General features: G+C 37.9%; 1 protein-coding gene across 3 annotated transcripts in view; it reads right to left on the bottom strand.

Annotated features, from left to right (window-relative positions):
* Nucleotides 1–14,756, bottom strand: part of NAV3 (neuron navigator 3) — a gene marked incomplete at both ends in the record, with an annotated part of 293,999 nt that overhangs the window by 224,986 nt on the left and 54,257 nt on the right. The gene's annotated exons all lie outside the window — the stretch shown is intronic.

Raw genomic sequence — 14,756 nt, 5'->3', positions numbered from 1 at the left:
TCTAAAGTCACAGAGGACTTTCAAATTCTTATTTCAAAGCATTATTTTAAACCATTGCGTATGTAAATGCTAAAATGGCTCCCTTGGGTTGAATTCGTAACAAACCTAAAATGTTTTATCTTCACACACTACCTTTACTCTGAAGCTGTTCTCCCTTCATATTTCATGTATTACTTAACATGTGCCAAGGAAAAATATACTCGGATACAAATCAGATACAGGCCTATAACATGTCTTTATAATTGATTGTATTACTAGGGAGACACAGCTTTGTGTGCAGGTTGCTTTTTGTGCATGGGGACCTCCTACATTTGCATTGCTAACACGTTTGTAAAAGCTGGGCATGACAGAGTACATTTCTGTAATCCAGCACAGGAAGATCAGAGGCAAGAGGATCCTGGGGGCTCATGGGTCAGCCAGTGTAAGCCATACCAGTGAGCTACAGGTTTACTGAAGTTACTTTTTTACAAAACTACAAGATTGATCTTGATGTAGAAAGACAGTGGGCATCAACATGTGGCTTCTACTTGCACATGCATACAAGTGTGGACAAACTGGAATACACACACACACACACACACACACACACACACACACACACACATATACATGTCACCTTATGCTCTTCAGTTTAGTGTCATTCTTATACACTCAAAACTGACTGCCAAACACCGGCTCACTGATGCAAAAGAAATCAATAAAATGAATGAAACAATGTAAACCCAGTTTAAAACAATGTTTGGATTCCCAGAAGGAGGTCAGTATAATTCTGCATTCAAAGTGTGAATGTAAGACTCCGTGTCTACTGTCCCCACACAGAAGCATGGGATCAGGAGTTTTTGGGATGAGGGTACCAGCCAAGACACCTGTCATCAGTAATGGACAGTGGAGGGGGCAGAGCTAGCATTCTGCTTAGAATTAAGAAGGTTTTTATTGCAAGGATAGAAGATTCTACACAGGTGAGCAGGGAAGCCTGGGCATGCCCAAACCACCAAACTAAGGTAAACTAACCGCCAACTAAGCCGAATATTCCCAAGTAAAGGAGTTGAAATCAGGGATTCCTAAAAAGATCAGACAAGATCCAAGATACTCTTAGGCTCCCTCATGACGTCAATTAAATTGACTTGAAGAACTGGTCTCAGAAAAGACCTGTCTGTTCTTCCTTCAATGAAGGGAAAATACAGAATCATAAAATTATCCAAAGACACAGGGTCTGGCTTCTTTTGGAAGAATGGGTAACGGGAACCCCTATTACTGAACTAAGAAACATCTTCAGTTTCCAATGAGCAGAATCTTGCACTTCAAGTTCAGTGGCAAAGAGACTTGGGGAGGGCTTGATTCCCACTGCTGCAGCTGCTCTTACGTCATAAGAACATGCCACCAAAGCCAAGCATTCACTCCTCATGTATCAGTCACCAGTAGAAGCCACTTAGTCCTGTGAACCTGTTTGTATTTAATCAAAGAAGATTGGTGTGGAAGTTAGTCAGCAGCAAACAGGTCTTGAAGCTGTCCTTGTCTTTTCTGACACACACATACACACATAGGCACAAGCACACACACACACACACACACACAAACACAAACACACACAGACCAACTATCTTTATTTGCATGTACAATTGTTAAATCTGCATATACAATGTTACATTTGCATATAAAATGTCACATTTGCTAAGTGCTGTGGCCTTGTCTTCTTTGAATGTAAATTAACTTTCTCAACAAGGTGTGATTTCTTTTTAACCCAATCATTTCCAAAGATCCTACACCCATTTTTACTCAAGTTCCCTGTAATCTCCAAGGTAAAGGACTTTAGGGATAAAATGTAAAACATTTTTCCTAAATCAACTCTAAGTTGGACTTCTTAATAAAAGTGTTATTTTCTAATGTGCTTCTGTTGAATGAATAACAGTTACAGTTGGCTGACTATTTCAGGTTCCTACTCTTTCTTTACAAGCACTGGGAACTTGTAACTATACATGTCACCTTTTGGCTGGTGAGGTTTTATGGGTAACCTTCATGATTGTTGGAGGGAGATAGCAGTAACCCTGCCTTCTAAAAAAGCCAGAATAGGTAGGAAAAAAATTAAAATGTCTGACCCGCTGAACACATTAAATGCATCTGAAAAATGTTACTCAAAATGGTGCTCAGTTCAAAACATACCATAACAATACTTCTAATATTTCCAAAACAATATGATCACTTGGTTCTCTTAGAAATTATATGTTGATCCTTCAAAGTTCAAACAAGGATAGCCTACAATGGGAAAAGACCATTAGGTAATCGAATGTTAGTGAGTTTTTCAATAATAGGACATAGGCATTGGGCTTTTGAGAGCTGACATTCTAATGAGATTCAGCAGAAAGTGTGGTGGTGTGCTTGCCTCTGAGCACAGAGCCCAGCAGACTCTCTCCATGAGAGCACACACTCTTACAAGAGAGCAGATGTGTGCTAAGTTAATGTGATTTATTTTGCCTTTTCTGAAAAATAAAAAAATGATGCCTTTTAGTAGTTGCTAGGAAACATATCAGACTTTAAGAAATAAGCTAAATCGCAAATCTTGGAGCACTTACCTAACATATATCATGATGAATAGGAGACACAGAAGTAGATAAATACATGAGACCTTGTTCTCTTTTAATGACATTTCTCTTATTATTCTTGTTTCTAAGGATGCTGACTCCAACAGCATCTGATGAGTCCTTCCCAGGAGTGGAGAGGACTGCCACCTTGGATCCTCCAGTGGCTTCTGTTTGCTATATACTGACTTTCTGAGGCATGCTAAATACAATAATTATCATATGTTTACTTGATTTGGTGAAACCAAAATTTCAGGTCAAGCCAGCTCCCCATCAAGAACTGAAAATGCAAGCCCTGACCACAGCCTGATCTTTCAATGTAGACCAAGCGCTGATTAGAAACTGGATCCCCATTCATTCATTTCTCTGTTAATTGGCCCCACATGTCTGTTTCGTTTGTCCTTCTTCCTCCTCCCAACCTTTGGTATTCATGCAAAAAAAAAAAAAAAAAAAAAAAAAACCCTATGGCAAAATTCCTAGTTTTTGCAAAATTGCATTGTCTTTAGAAGCATTTTTTTCTATCCTATACCCTTTGTAACAGTTCTTGGTCAGTTGCATATTATCTATGCAGTATATCACAATAATGATCACAATGTCCACTCTGCAAATTTTGTTTCTCCAGCACTGAATTGGGGTTGGACACTTGAAAGTGTGACTTTAATACACATAATGGAACAGATAATTTTGTTCACTACTCATGGAAGACTAAGCTGCCATGTGGATACCTGGGTTATGGTAAAGGCTGGTGAACATCATGTGGACTGGATAAAGTCTTCATTATCTAAGTTGCTCAGAGCCTTCCAGTGTCTAGAAATAGTCACTTCCATATCTGGGTGAGACACAGAGCAGAGATGTATTTGCTTTATATAAATCCAAACCAGGTGACCAATCAGCAATTTGCAAACCAAATAAATGTTTGCTATCTTTTAAGACATGGAGTATTTGTCTGTTTTGTTATTATTGCTGTTGATTTACTTATATAAAGGGAAAAACCTCCCTTCTACACTTTTAAAATAACTAGAGAGGGTTAAGTGTATGCCATTTGACTGCCAAAGGCCATGGCATCATAAACTAGTTTTAGTTTACTGGCAAACACAATGTATATGCGATGTAAAAACTAGATAGCCTTGACTATGGAATCCTGACCAAAGTAAAGCTCATACGATGATGTTAAACATATTTTCCTTAGGGAGAGTAGGAGAAGCTAAACTATGGACAGTCAATGGAGTGCCCATGGTCCACACAAAAGGAAATAATATAATATGCATTCTACACGGAAAGAAGATGGTAACTATCACCTCAGCACACATTGCTGAACTATGGTTAGTTCAAACTGGATCTACACAGGTGGTTAACACTCCTAGTAGCAAACAATGCTCCCGACTTGATGTAGATGAATTACCTTTTCTAAGTCTCATTCATTCATTTCCACTCCAAGAATAGAAAGCATTAGGAGGACCTATTTAATTGCAGCCTTTGTATGCAAAAATATGGTCTGTGTCAAGACATAGCCTCAGAATAAAAATCTCTCTAGATATTTTAAACACAGGGGACTTGCTTTGGGACTTTGATGGGAATTGTGGGAAGAACATAAAGATAAACAGCGAATGCTTACATAGCCCAGAACAGGAACTTACTGTCACATTTACAGCAGGGGAAGAGAGGGAAGGTTATTACCAAATCTTAAAACCAGTCATAAGAGATGGGAGGATGCAACATTAGACAGGAAGAAACCATGCACAAAGGGCACGCCTATTTATCTCTGAGAGTAAAGCACAAGGTACAAGTGTATCCAGCCCTCCCCACATTTCCTGCCCTGTGAGCTTCCTTGGTACTTTCCACAGCTGCAGACCTTGGCAAATAGGTTAGAGTTTCATGAGGAACTTGAGGTCAATGGGCAACAATCAGGCATCACAATGAGGACAACAGAAGAAAACTAAGCTGTTCAACATGCAAATCCCTGGTTTTGTGAAATCATGTCATCAGCATAAAGCAAACGTTTCCAGTACCATATTTAAGCAATTGGCCAAGACTGATGACATAAAATATGTATATTTCTAGCTCATTCAAATCCTTTCTAAAATGCCTGCTAACTTACAAAGGTTACCAGTATCTTAAACTGAAAGTTAATATCCAGAACGAGGGGCCACGTGAGCTACAGAGAAGGCTCAGGTGGACTACAATAGCCATTTTGGCAAGGACTAACTTTATTTTATTTTATTAATCTTTTTTATTTCTTTATTTTTATTTTTTAATTGAACAACTTTATTCTAAAAAACAAAGATAAATGTACAGATTTTAAAAGCATTTTTGCATAAAAGTATATGAATACATTTTGTCAGTACTTGATTTTTTTTAAAGGTTTGATAGTATGCCTTGAAAACCTTACTAGTTACAATGAGCATAAAGTACATGTAAAACAAGATGTAACCTGGAAATATTCTTTTGGCCTTTGTTTTTCTTGAACTTCATATAGTCTGTAAGTTGTTTCTGGGGTGTTCAAAGCTTTCTGGGGTTAGTATCCAATTATCAGTGACTGCATATTATGTCTGTTTTTTTTGTGACTGGGTTACCTCACTCAGGATGATATTCTCTAGATGCATCCACTTTATTAAGAATTTTATAAAGTCATTGTTTCTGATAGCTGAGTAGTACTCCATTGTGTTAATATACCACAATTTTTGTATCCATTCATCTACTGAAGGACATCTGGGTTCTTTCTAGCTTGTACCTATTATACATAGGGCTGCTATGAACATTGTGGTGCATGCCTCTTTGTTGTATGTTGGAGCATCTCTGGGATATACGCCCAGAAGTGGAATAACTGGGTCTTAAGGTAGTACTATGTCCAATTTTCTGAGGAACTGCCAGACTGATTTTCAGAGTGGTTGTACCAGTTTACAACCCCACCAACAGTGGAGAAGTGTTCTTCTATCTCTGCATCCTAACCAGCATCTGCATCTGAGTTTTGGATCTTAGCCATTCTGACTGGTGTGAGGTGGAATCCCAGGGTTGTTTTGATTTGCATTTCGCTGATGACTAAGGATGTCAAGCACTTCCTCAGATGTGTCTCAGCCATTCGATATTCCTCAATTGAGAACATTTTGTTTAGCTCTGTACCCCATTTTTTTAATAGGGTTGTTTGATTCTCTGGTGCATAACTTCTTGAGTTCTTTGTATACCTTGGATATTAGGCCTCTATCTGATATGGGGTTGGTAAAAATCTTGTCCCAATCTGTTGGCTGCCATTTTGTTTTCTTGACAGAGTCCTAAGCCTTACAAAAATTTTGCAATCTCATTAAGTCCCTTTTGTCAATCTTTGACCTTAGAGCACGAGCCATTGGTGTTCTGTTCAGGAAATTTTCTCCTGTGCCTATGTGTTCTAAAGTTTTCCATAGTTTCTCTTCTAATAGTTTCAGTGTACCTGGTTTAATGTGGAGATCTTTGATCCACTTGCACTTGAGCTTTGTACAAGGAGATAAGAAAGGGTCTATTTTCATTCTTCTACATGCTGAGTGGCAGTTGCACCAACACCATTTATTGAAGAGGCTGTCCTTTTTCCATTGACTGTTTACAGCTCCTTTGTCAAAAATCGGGTGACCATATATGTGAGGGTTCATTTCTGGATTTTCTATTCAATTCCATTGATCCATGTGCCTATCTCTGTACCAGTACCATGCAGTTTTTAACACACTTGCCTTGTAATATAACTTGAGATCAGGGATGGTGATTCCCGCAGATATTTTCTTGTTGTTGAGGATGGATTTCGCTATTCTAGGTCTTTTGTTATTCCAGATGAAATTGCACATTGTTCTTCCCAACTCTATGAAGAATTGAGTTGGAATTTTGATGGGGATTGCATTGAATCTGTAGATTGCTTTTGGTAAGATGGCCATTTTTACAATGTTGATCCTTCTAATCCATGAGCATGGGATATCTTTCCATTTTCTTTAATCTTCCTCAATTTCCTTCTTTAGAGTTTTTAAGTTCTTGTCATACAGGTCCTTCACTTGCTTAGTTAGAGTCACTATTAGTTGACTATTGTGAAGGGTACCTTTTTGCTAATTTTTTTTCTCCGCTTGTTTGTCCTTTGAGTAGAGAAAGGCTACTGATTTGTTTGAGTTAATTTTATATCAAGCCACATTGCTGAACTTGTTTATCAGCTGTAAAAGTTCTCTGGTGGAATTTTTTGGGTCACTTACATATACTATCATGTCATCTGCAAACAGTGATGTTTTTACTTCTTCCTTTTCAATTTGTATCCCTTTGATTTTCTTTTGCTGTCTAATTGCTCTGGACAGGATTTCCAGTGGTTGAATAGGTAGGGGGAAAGTGGGTAGCCTTGTCTAGTCCCTGATTTTAGTGGGATTGCTTCAAGTTTCTCACCATTAAGTTTGTTGTTGGCTATATGTTTGCTGTATATTGCTTTTATTATGTTTAGGTATGGGCATTGGATTCCTGCTCTTTCCAAGACTTTTAACATGAAGGGGTGTTGAATTTTGTCAAATGATTTCTCAGCATCTAGTGAGATGACCATGTGGTTTTTTTTCTTTGAGTTTGTTTTTATGGTGCATTAGGTTGATGGATTTCCGTATATTAAACCATCCCTGCATCCAAGGGATGAAGCCTACTTGACTATGGTGGATGATCATTTTGATGTGTTCTTGGATTTGTTTTGCAAGGATTTTGTTGAGTATTTTTGCATCAAAGTTTAGGAATGAGATTGTCCTGAAGTTCTCTTTCCTTGTAGGGTCTTTGTGTGCTTTAGAAAGGAGGGTTATTGTTGCCTGGATAAATGAGGTAGTGTTCCATCTGACTCTATTTTGTGGAATAGTTTGGAGAGTATTGGTATTAGGTCGTCAATAAATGTCTAAAAGAATTCTGCACTGAACCCATCTGTACCTGGGCGTTTTTTGGTTGGGAGGCTTTTGATGACTGCTTCTATTTCTTTAGATGATTTACCTGGTCCTTATTTAACTTTAGTATCTGGTATCTGTCTAGGAATTCATCCATTTACTCCAGATTTTCCAGCTTTCTTGAGTATAGGCTTTTGTAGTAGGATCTGATGATTTCTTGAATTTCCTCTGTTTCAGTTGTTACGTCTCCACTTTCATTTCTGATTCTGTTAATTTGGATACTCTCTCTTTGCCCTCTAGTTGGTCTAGCTAAGGGTTTATCAATCTTGTTAATTTTCTCAAAGATCCAGCTCTTGGCTTTTTTGATTCTTTGAATGGTTCCTTTCATTTCTATTTGGTCAATTTCTGCTCTGAGTTTGATTATTTCCTGCCATCTACTCCTCTTGGGTGTATCTGCTTCTTTTTGTTTTAGAGCTTTCAACTGTGCTGTCAAGTTGCTAGTGTATGCTTTCTCCAGTTTCCTTTTGGAAGCACTCAGAGTTATGAGTTTTCCTCTCAGTACTGCTTTCATTGCATCCCATAAGTTTGTGCATGTTGTGTTTTCATTTACATTAAATTCTAGAAAATCCTTAACTTCTTTTTTATTTATTCTTTGACCATGTTATCATTTAATAGAGCATTGTTTAGTTTCCATGTGTATATGGGCTTCTTGTTATCTTTGTTGTTATTAAAGACCAGCCTTAGAACATGGTGATCTGATAAGATTAACGGGAGTATTTCAATCTTCTTATATCTATTGAGGCTTGTTTTGTGATCGATTATATGGTCAATTTTGGAGAAGGTTAAGTGATGTGCTGAGAAGAAGGAGTATTCTATTGTTTTAGTATGAAATGTTCTGTAGATGTCTATTAATTCCAATTGGTTCATAACCTTTGCTAGTTTCATTGCGTCCTTGTTCAGTTTCTGTTTCCATGATCTGTCCATTGATGAGAGTGGGATGTTGAGGTCTCCCACTATTATTGTGTGGGGTGCAATTTATGTTTTGAGCTTTAGTAGGGTTTCTTTTATGAATATGTGTGCTCATGTATTTGGAGCATATACTTTAAGGCTTGAGAGTTCCTCCTGACAAAATTTTCCTCTAATGAGTAAAAAGTGTCCTCCCCTATCTTTATTGATAACTTTTGGTTGAAAATCTACTTTATTTGATATTAGAATGGCCATTCCAGCTTGCTTCTTGGGGCCTTTTGCTTGGAAAGTTTTTTTCCCAACATTTCACTCTGAGATAGTGTCTGTCTTTGTCTCTGAGATGAGTTTCCTGTATGCAGCAAAATGCTGAATTCTGTTTATGTATCCAGTCTGATAGCCTATTTTTTTTTTATTGGGGAATTGAGTCCATTAATGTTAACAGATATTAAGGAATAGTGGTTGCTGTTTCCTGCTATTTTTGCTTTTAGAGGTAGAATTGTGCCTGTGTGTCTTTCTTCTTTTGTTTTATTTATTTATTTATTTATTTATTTATTTATTTATTTATTTTAACTTAGGTATTTTCTTGTTTTTACTAGGATGTGGTTTCCCTCCTTGTATTGGGTTTTCCACCTATAATTTGTTATAGTGCTGGGTTTGTGGTCAGATATTGTATAAATTTAGTTTTGTCTTGGTATATCTTGGTATCTCCATCTATGGTGATTGATAATTTTGCTGGGTATAGCAGCTTGGGTGGACACTTGTGTTCTTTCAGAATCTTCATGATGCCTGTCCAGGGTTTTCTAGCTTTTATAGTCTCTGTTGAGAAGTCGGGTAGGATTCTGTTTGGTCTGCCTTTATATGTTACATGACCTTTTTCCCTTACTGCTTTTAGTATTCTTTCTTTGCTTTGGGCACTTGGCGTTTTGACTATTATGTGTTAGGAGAAATTTCTTTTTTGGTTCACTCCATTTGGAGTTCTGTAGGCTTCTTTTATGCTCATGGTCATCTCATTCTTTAGGGTAGGGAATTTTTCTTCTACAATTTTGTTGAAGATATTTACTGTGCCTCTTAGTTGATATTTTTCGCCCTCTGATATTCCTATTATCCTTAAGTTTGGTCTTCTCCTGGATCTCCTGGACATTTTGGGTTAGGAGCTTTTTGGCTTTTGCATCTTCTCTGACTGTCTTGTCTATGTTTTCAATGTTGTCTTCAGCCCCCGAGACTCTCTTCCATCTCTTGTAGTCTGATGAAGATGCTTGCATCTGTGACTATTGATTTCTTTTTTAGGTTTTCTATCTCCAGGGTTGTTTCTTCTAGTGTTTTCTTTATTTTTTCCATTTTCATTTTAAATTCCTTCATCCCTTTGGTTCTGTTTTCCTCCAGTTCTTTGATTTCTTTTAATGTTTTTCTTCTTTCCCCTTTAAAACCTTCTATTTCTTTATGCCTTTCCTCTCATTCTTGTTTAAGGATCTCTATCATCATCTTGAGGTATATTTCAGGTCCGAGTTTTCTTTTTCTGGAGTGTTTGGCATTCTGCTGTTTGCTGTAATGGGAGAGCTGGGTTCTGGTGTTGCCAGATTGTCTTGGTTTCCATTGGGTAAGTTCTATTGCTTTCTTCTTGCCATCTTGTTGTCTGTGATTATATGTGGTCTTGTTGTCAGTTGTTGTTTCCCATGTCTCTCGTGTACCTTGCCTGTGTCCCTGCATCTCCACTGTTGCTGGTGGCAGATGGCCTGAGTGTTTGGTCTGCATGCATGGCCCCTCCAGGTGAAAACTGAGTCTTTCTGGCAGAGTTCCTGCTCTTCTGAACCAATGGGGGGGGGCGCTTTCCGTGTGCTTGGCCCAGACTTCTCAGTGCCTTGGCTACTTGCAGTGCACTCTCACTGGGCCTGCGTCCCTCAATGACTAACTTTATTATTGCAATGAAACTAGTGAGTGCTGATGCAGGCTCTTCTCTTTTCAAAGCATGTGACACAGAGTTGATCAGCAAAATATGTCAGGTTGAGTAATTAGGTATTAGACACAAAAATACAAGTTGTCAGAATTTTTTAATCTGTCAAAATTGTAAATTTATTTTATTGTTTGTTATTATTTCTTATTATAGCACTCTGTTTTGAGTCAACATTAAATACTAACAGGAAAGATATTGTTCATGCTGTTTTTGGGTATTAGCTCTTCCTTTGCCTTTGAGGTTTACTTTTTAATATTAAACAATAAATACTTCCTCACTGTTTGAGTGTTATATTTTCTAGTATTCACCATAATAATAAGGCACTGTTCTTGCTGTTGAGATTCTGTCTACTACTATATTGTGATTTTCCAAAAATCATTCTTCAGTCATGTTTATCATTTTCAACATCCATTTATTTAACTCAAAATCAATAGATGACACATTAAATCAAAGATACCTTTATATGTGCTTTGTCTTTGGGTATTATCAGTTAATTGTCACTTACAGACCTAAATGCTTTTAATACAATGGAGAAACACCTTTGGTGGGTTTTAAATTTTAAGCTTTGTTGAGAAATCTATGGAAACCCTCCATTTAGTCTTTCCTATGAGCACCCGATCTGCTTTAATAAGTTACTGTATTTTTTTTCTAATGGGATCAATCTGTCCTTTCTGTTTGCTTTGCACTGTTTCCTAGAGGAACTGAGTTGTCAAGGGACAATCAGATGTGGTCTTTAGTATCTTTTCCTTGAAGAGTCTTGGGATGCCTGAGGAAAACTCAAAGCCTTGAGAATACACAGCAAAGTTTATTGCCAATTTAAAACTTCCTTTCCTTTATAGGTCGAATAGGGAAGATAATACTGCAAGTCATTTATTTCACAGGGACAAATGACTACTTTCTAAAGACGTTTTTCCTCCCATCTTGACCAAATTTTCCCTGATAAAAATTGGCAGCATTATATTCAAAAGATGTAAGAAATATACTCGCTGGATAAATTTCTTGTTTGTGGCTGGTAGATCTTTTCTTCTTTCTAATAGGAAAGAGACCCGGTGGGAAATCCCTGGCTGAGCGTCTGGTTTTGTAAAACATGCAACAGTAACTGGTAATCTCTACATCTGCTATTTATTTGACAGGTCTCCGGAGGGCCATGAAGTGGAAATTTCAGAGAATCCCTAAACAAACTCACAGGCTGCACTGAAAGCCAGGAAACATTTCTTTTCTCTGTAATATAAGTGTTTGGTTTAAATTAATCATTAGCACAAAGGGTACTGCATAAAGCATCTCATACGAAATTCGAGGTGGACACACTCTTGTATTTAAAACGGAAAGTTATTTACACATCGAAATTGGGCCTTCTCAGCCCTGGGAAAAGACAACAGCCAAAGAAAATTTGCTGCTGCACAAAAGTCCACCCAGGGTGGGGAAGCATTTTGTAGGGAAGAAAGGGAGGGAATCTGAGTACTTTGGAGGGTCTAACAACTGGAATCCTAGCACGGTTGTTCATGTCAATTAAACACTAATGATTAAACAGAAAGATCTTTAGAAATAGTGGAGCTTCACATGGCTTGCATTTTAAAAGGTCATTTAAATGGTTTACTTTGTAAACGATATGCATGTTGAGCAATAGGTATTGAGTATAGAGTAGAATATAGCATACCACTAAACTAAATATGAGTTGTATGAATTTTTTGACCTGGCAGAGATTTCAGCTTATTGAGAGAAGCTTAAATTGTCATATTCTAAGTAAAAGCACATATCTAAATACCACTGTGCAAACTCTTCACTAGTAACTCTCTTCTACAACAGACTTGGTAAATGGCCCATGGACTATTACTCCCTATTCACAAAAGGGAAGAAACAGCAAGAGCCGATTATTCCACAGGGCATCAGCTAACCTTTGAGAGAACTGAATCAATGCCCATGATAATAACTTATTTTAATGGAACCTCCCTAAACCAAGACATTGCCCTCTCTTTTTCATTTTCTTTTCCATTTCTCTCAGACTAAAATTAATTATTTACTTTTTTAATACCAATTTTTATTGGAGAGTTTATGTATTTACATTTCAAATATTTTTCCCTTTCCCAGTCCCCTCTCCTCCCATCTCACCTCCCTCTACTTCCATAAGGATGCTTCCCTTCCCACCCACCCACTCCCAACTTAACACCCTGGCATTCCCCTACACTGGAGAAACAAGCCTTCACATGACCAAGGACTTCTCCTGCTATGGATGCCAGACATTGCCATCCTCTGCTATACATGTGGCTGGAGCCTTGGGTTTCTCCATGTGTACTCTTTGGTTGGTGGTTTAGTACTTACTTCATTTATACAATGGAGTACTTACTACCCAACTATTAAAAACAATGACCTCTTAAAATTCTTAGGCAAATAGATGGAACTAGAAAATATCCTGAATAAGGTAACACAGACACAAAAGAACACACATGATATACCCTCACTGATAAGTGGATATTAGCCCCAAAAGCTAGGAATACCCAAGATATAATTCAAAGGCCATATGAAGCTCAAGAATGAGGAAGGCCAAAATGAAGATGCTTCTTAGAGGAGGGACCAAAATACTCACAGGAAGAAATACAGGGAAAAGAGTGAAGCAGAGACTGAAGGAAAGGCCATCTAGAGACTGCCCCACTGCAGATGGATGGAGGATCCATCCCATAGGCAGCCACGAAACCCAGTCACTGTTGCTGATGCCAAAAAATGCTTGCTGACAGAAGCCGATATGGACGTCTCCTGAGAGGCTCTGCCAGAGCCTTACTGATGGAGCTGAAGGGGTTTGCAACCTCACAGGAAGAACAACAATATCAACTAACCAGAACTCCCAGAGCTCCCAGGGACATTGCCCTTTCAAATGTGATTTTTAAACAACCACAACAAATAACCCACAAAGTATTTCTCTTGTGATTTTCATGACATCTACAGTAAGTCAGAAGGTAGTAACACAGACTAAAATGCCAAAGTCACTGGTACATTCAGTGTCAGATGAAGGGCCAGCAGCATCAGCTGTGTGTGTGTGTGTGTGTGTGTGTGTGTCTACAAGGCTGTTTCCCCTGTTCTTGGGTGATTGTTGAGTAAACGCCTGTGTTAAGCTTCTTTAGCGTCCTCTTTACACGCCAGTAGGACAGCATCAGTCTGCTGAAGAATGTTGGATGATTCTCCCCGCAAGTAGTTTTCAAAGTTGGCAAAGACACAAAATGTAAAATTTACGGGAAGTATTAACCAGCTAAACATCTGCTGAAGTTTTCATTCAATTAAAAGCAGAGCTTCTCATAAAACCTCAATTTGGCTTCCTCAAAATGTCATGGCTCAGAGGTGGAGTGGGCTTCTGCTCTGGATTTGATTAAGCCCCACACAGAATTAAGAATTAACGACACCGCATAAACCCAGCAGTCAATGAATGGATGGTACACATCCAGATACTTTGATATACAAAGAGGAACAAGATGAGAAATCTGCTTCAATTCAGACTAAAAATGGGGGTGCTAAAACAGAAGGAAGAAAGACAAAACCAGGAGACACCCCTAAAGTCCTCTATAAAAATGTCTGAAGCACAGCATAAGAGATATGTCAACATCATATGTGATGAAGAGAGAGCAGAGATGAGGAAGGGGCTACAGACACCCAGATTTTATTAACAGGGATGGTATAAGGTTTGTTATTAACTTATTCACAGTCCCAGAGATGAGTCAAATCTCCCAGGAACCAGAAACTCTCTAAACCAAATGAACCAGAAACCCAAACTAAAACAACAACAAAACTATGTAATAATCCTCCTTTGAGAATAAAAATCTTTGTGTATAGAAAATGAGTCATACAGTTAAATGATACATATATGGACAGCATTGTCTATACCTACAGATGCACGTATATGTTAAAGAAACATAATTTTAAAGTCAAAATTTCTATAGTAAGAAATTGTTTTATTACATATATTATACATGTCATAAATGGACTTTAAAAACTTCATTAAAAATTCCAGGGTTTGGCACTGTGTGCAGCTGCAATGCCAGTACTGAGAGGTGAAAGTTGGGAGGTGTTACTTCCAGGCCAGTCTGTGCTATTATGTTTAATGAAATAATTGAAGAGAAGAGAAAAGGCAACAGAAGTTTGTTACCAAAACACTTTGTGCATTGGAAACTTCAACTATTCTTCACTTCTATCAAAAAGTTCTTCAAAATGTTTATGAAAACATCCATGCAAGTAACATTGTACATAGATAACAGGTATATTCAGAAACACACACACACACACACACACACACACACACACACAACAACTAACTGAAAAAGAGGTCATGAATTAAAAGTAGGGAAGAGATGGGGTTAAGAAGGGAAAAGGTCAAATGCAAATGTAACCTCAGAAAGTTCATGTTTTAGGGGCTAGAAAGAT

Source organism: Micromys minutus (genome assembly GCF_963924665.1).
Source record: "Micromys minutus genome assembly, chromosome: 22".
Lineage (NCBI taxonomy): Eukaryota > Metazoa > Chordata > Mammalia > Rodentia > Muridae > Micromys > Micromys minutus.
Note: the sequence above shows the minus strand (reverse complement) of the source record. Positions and strands in the feature narration are given on the sequence as shown.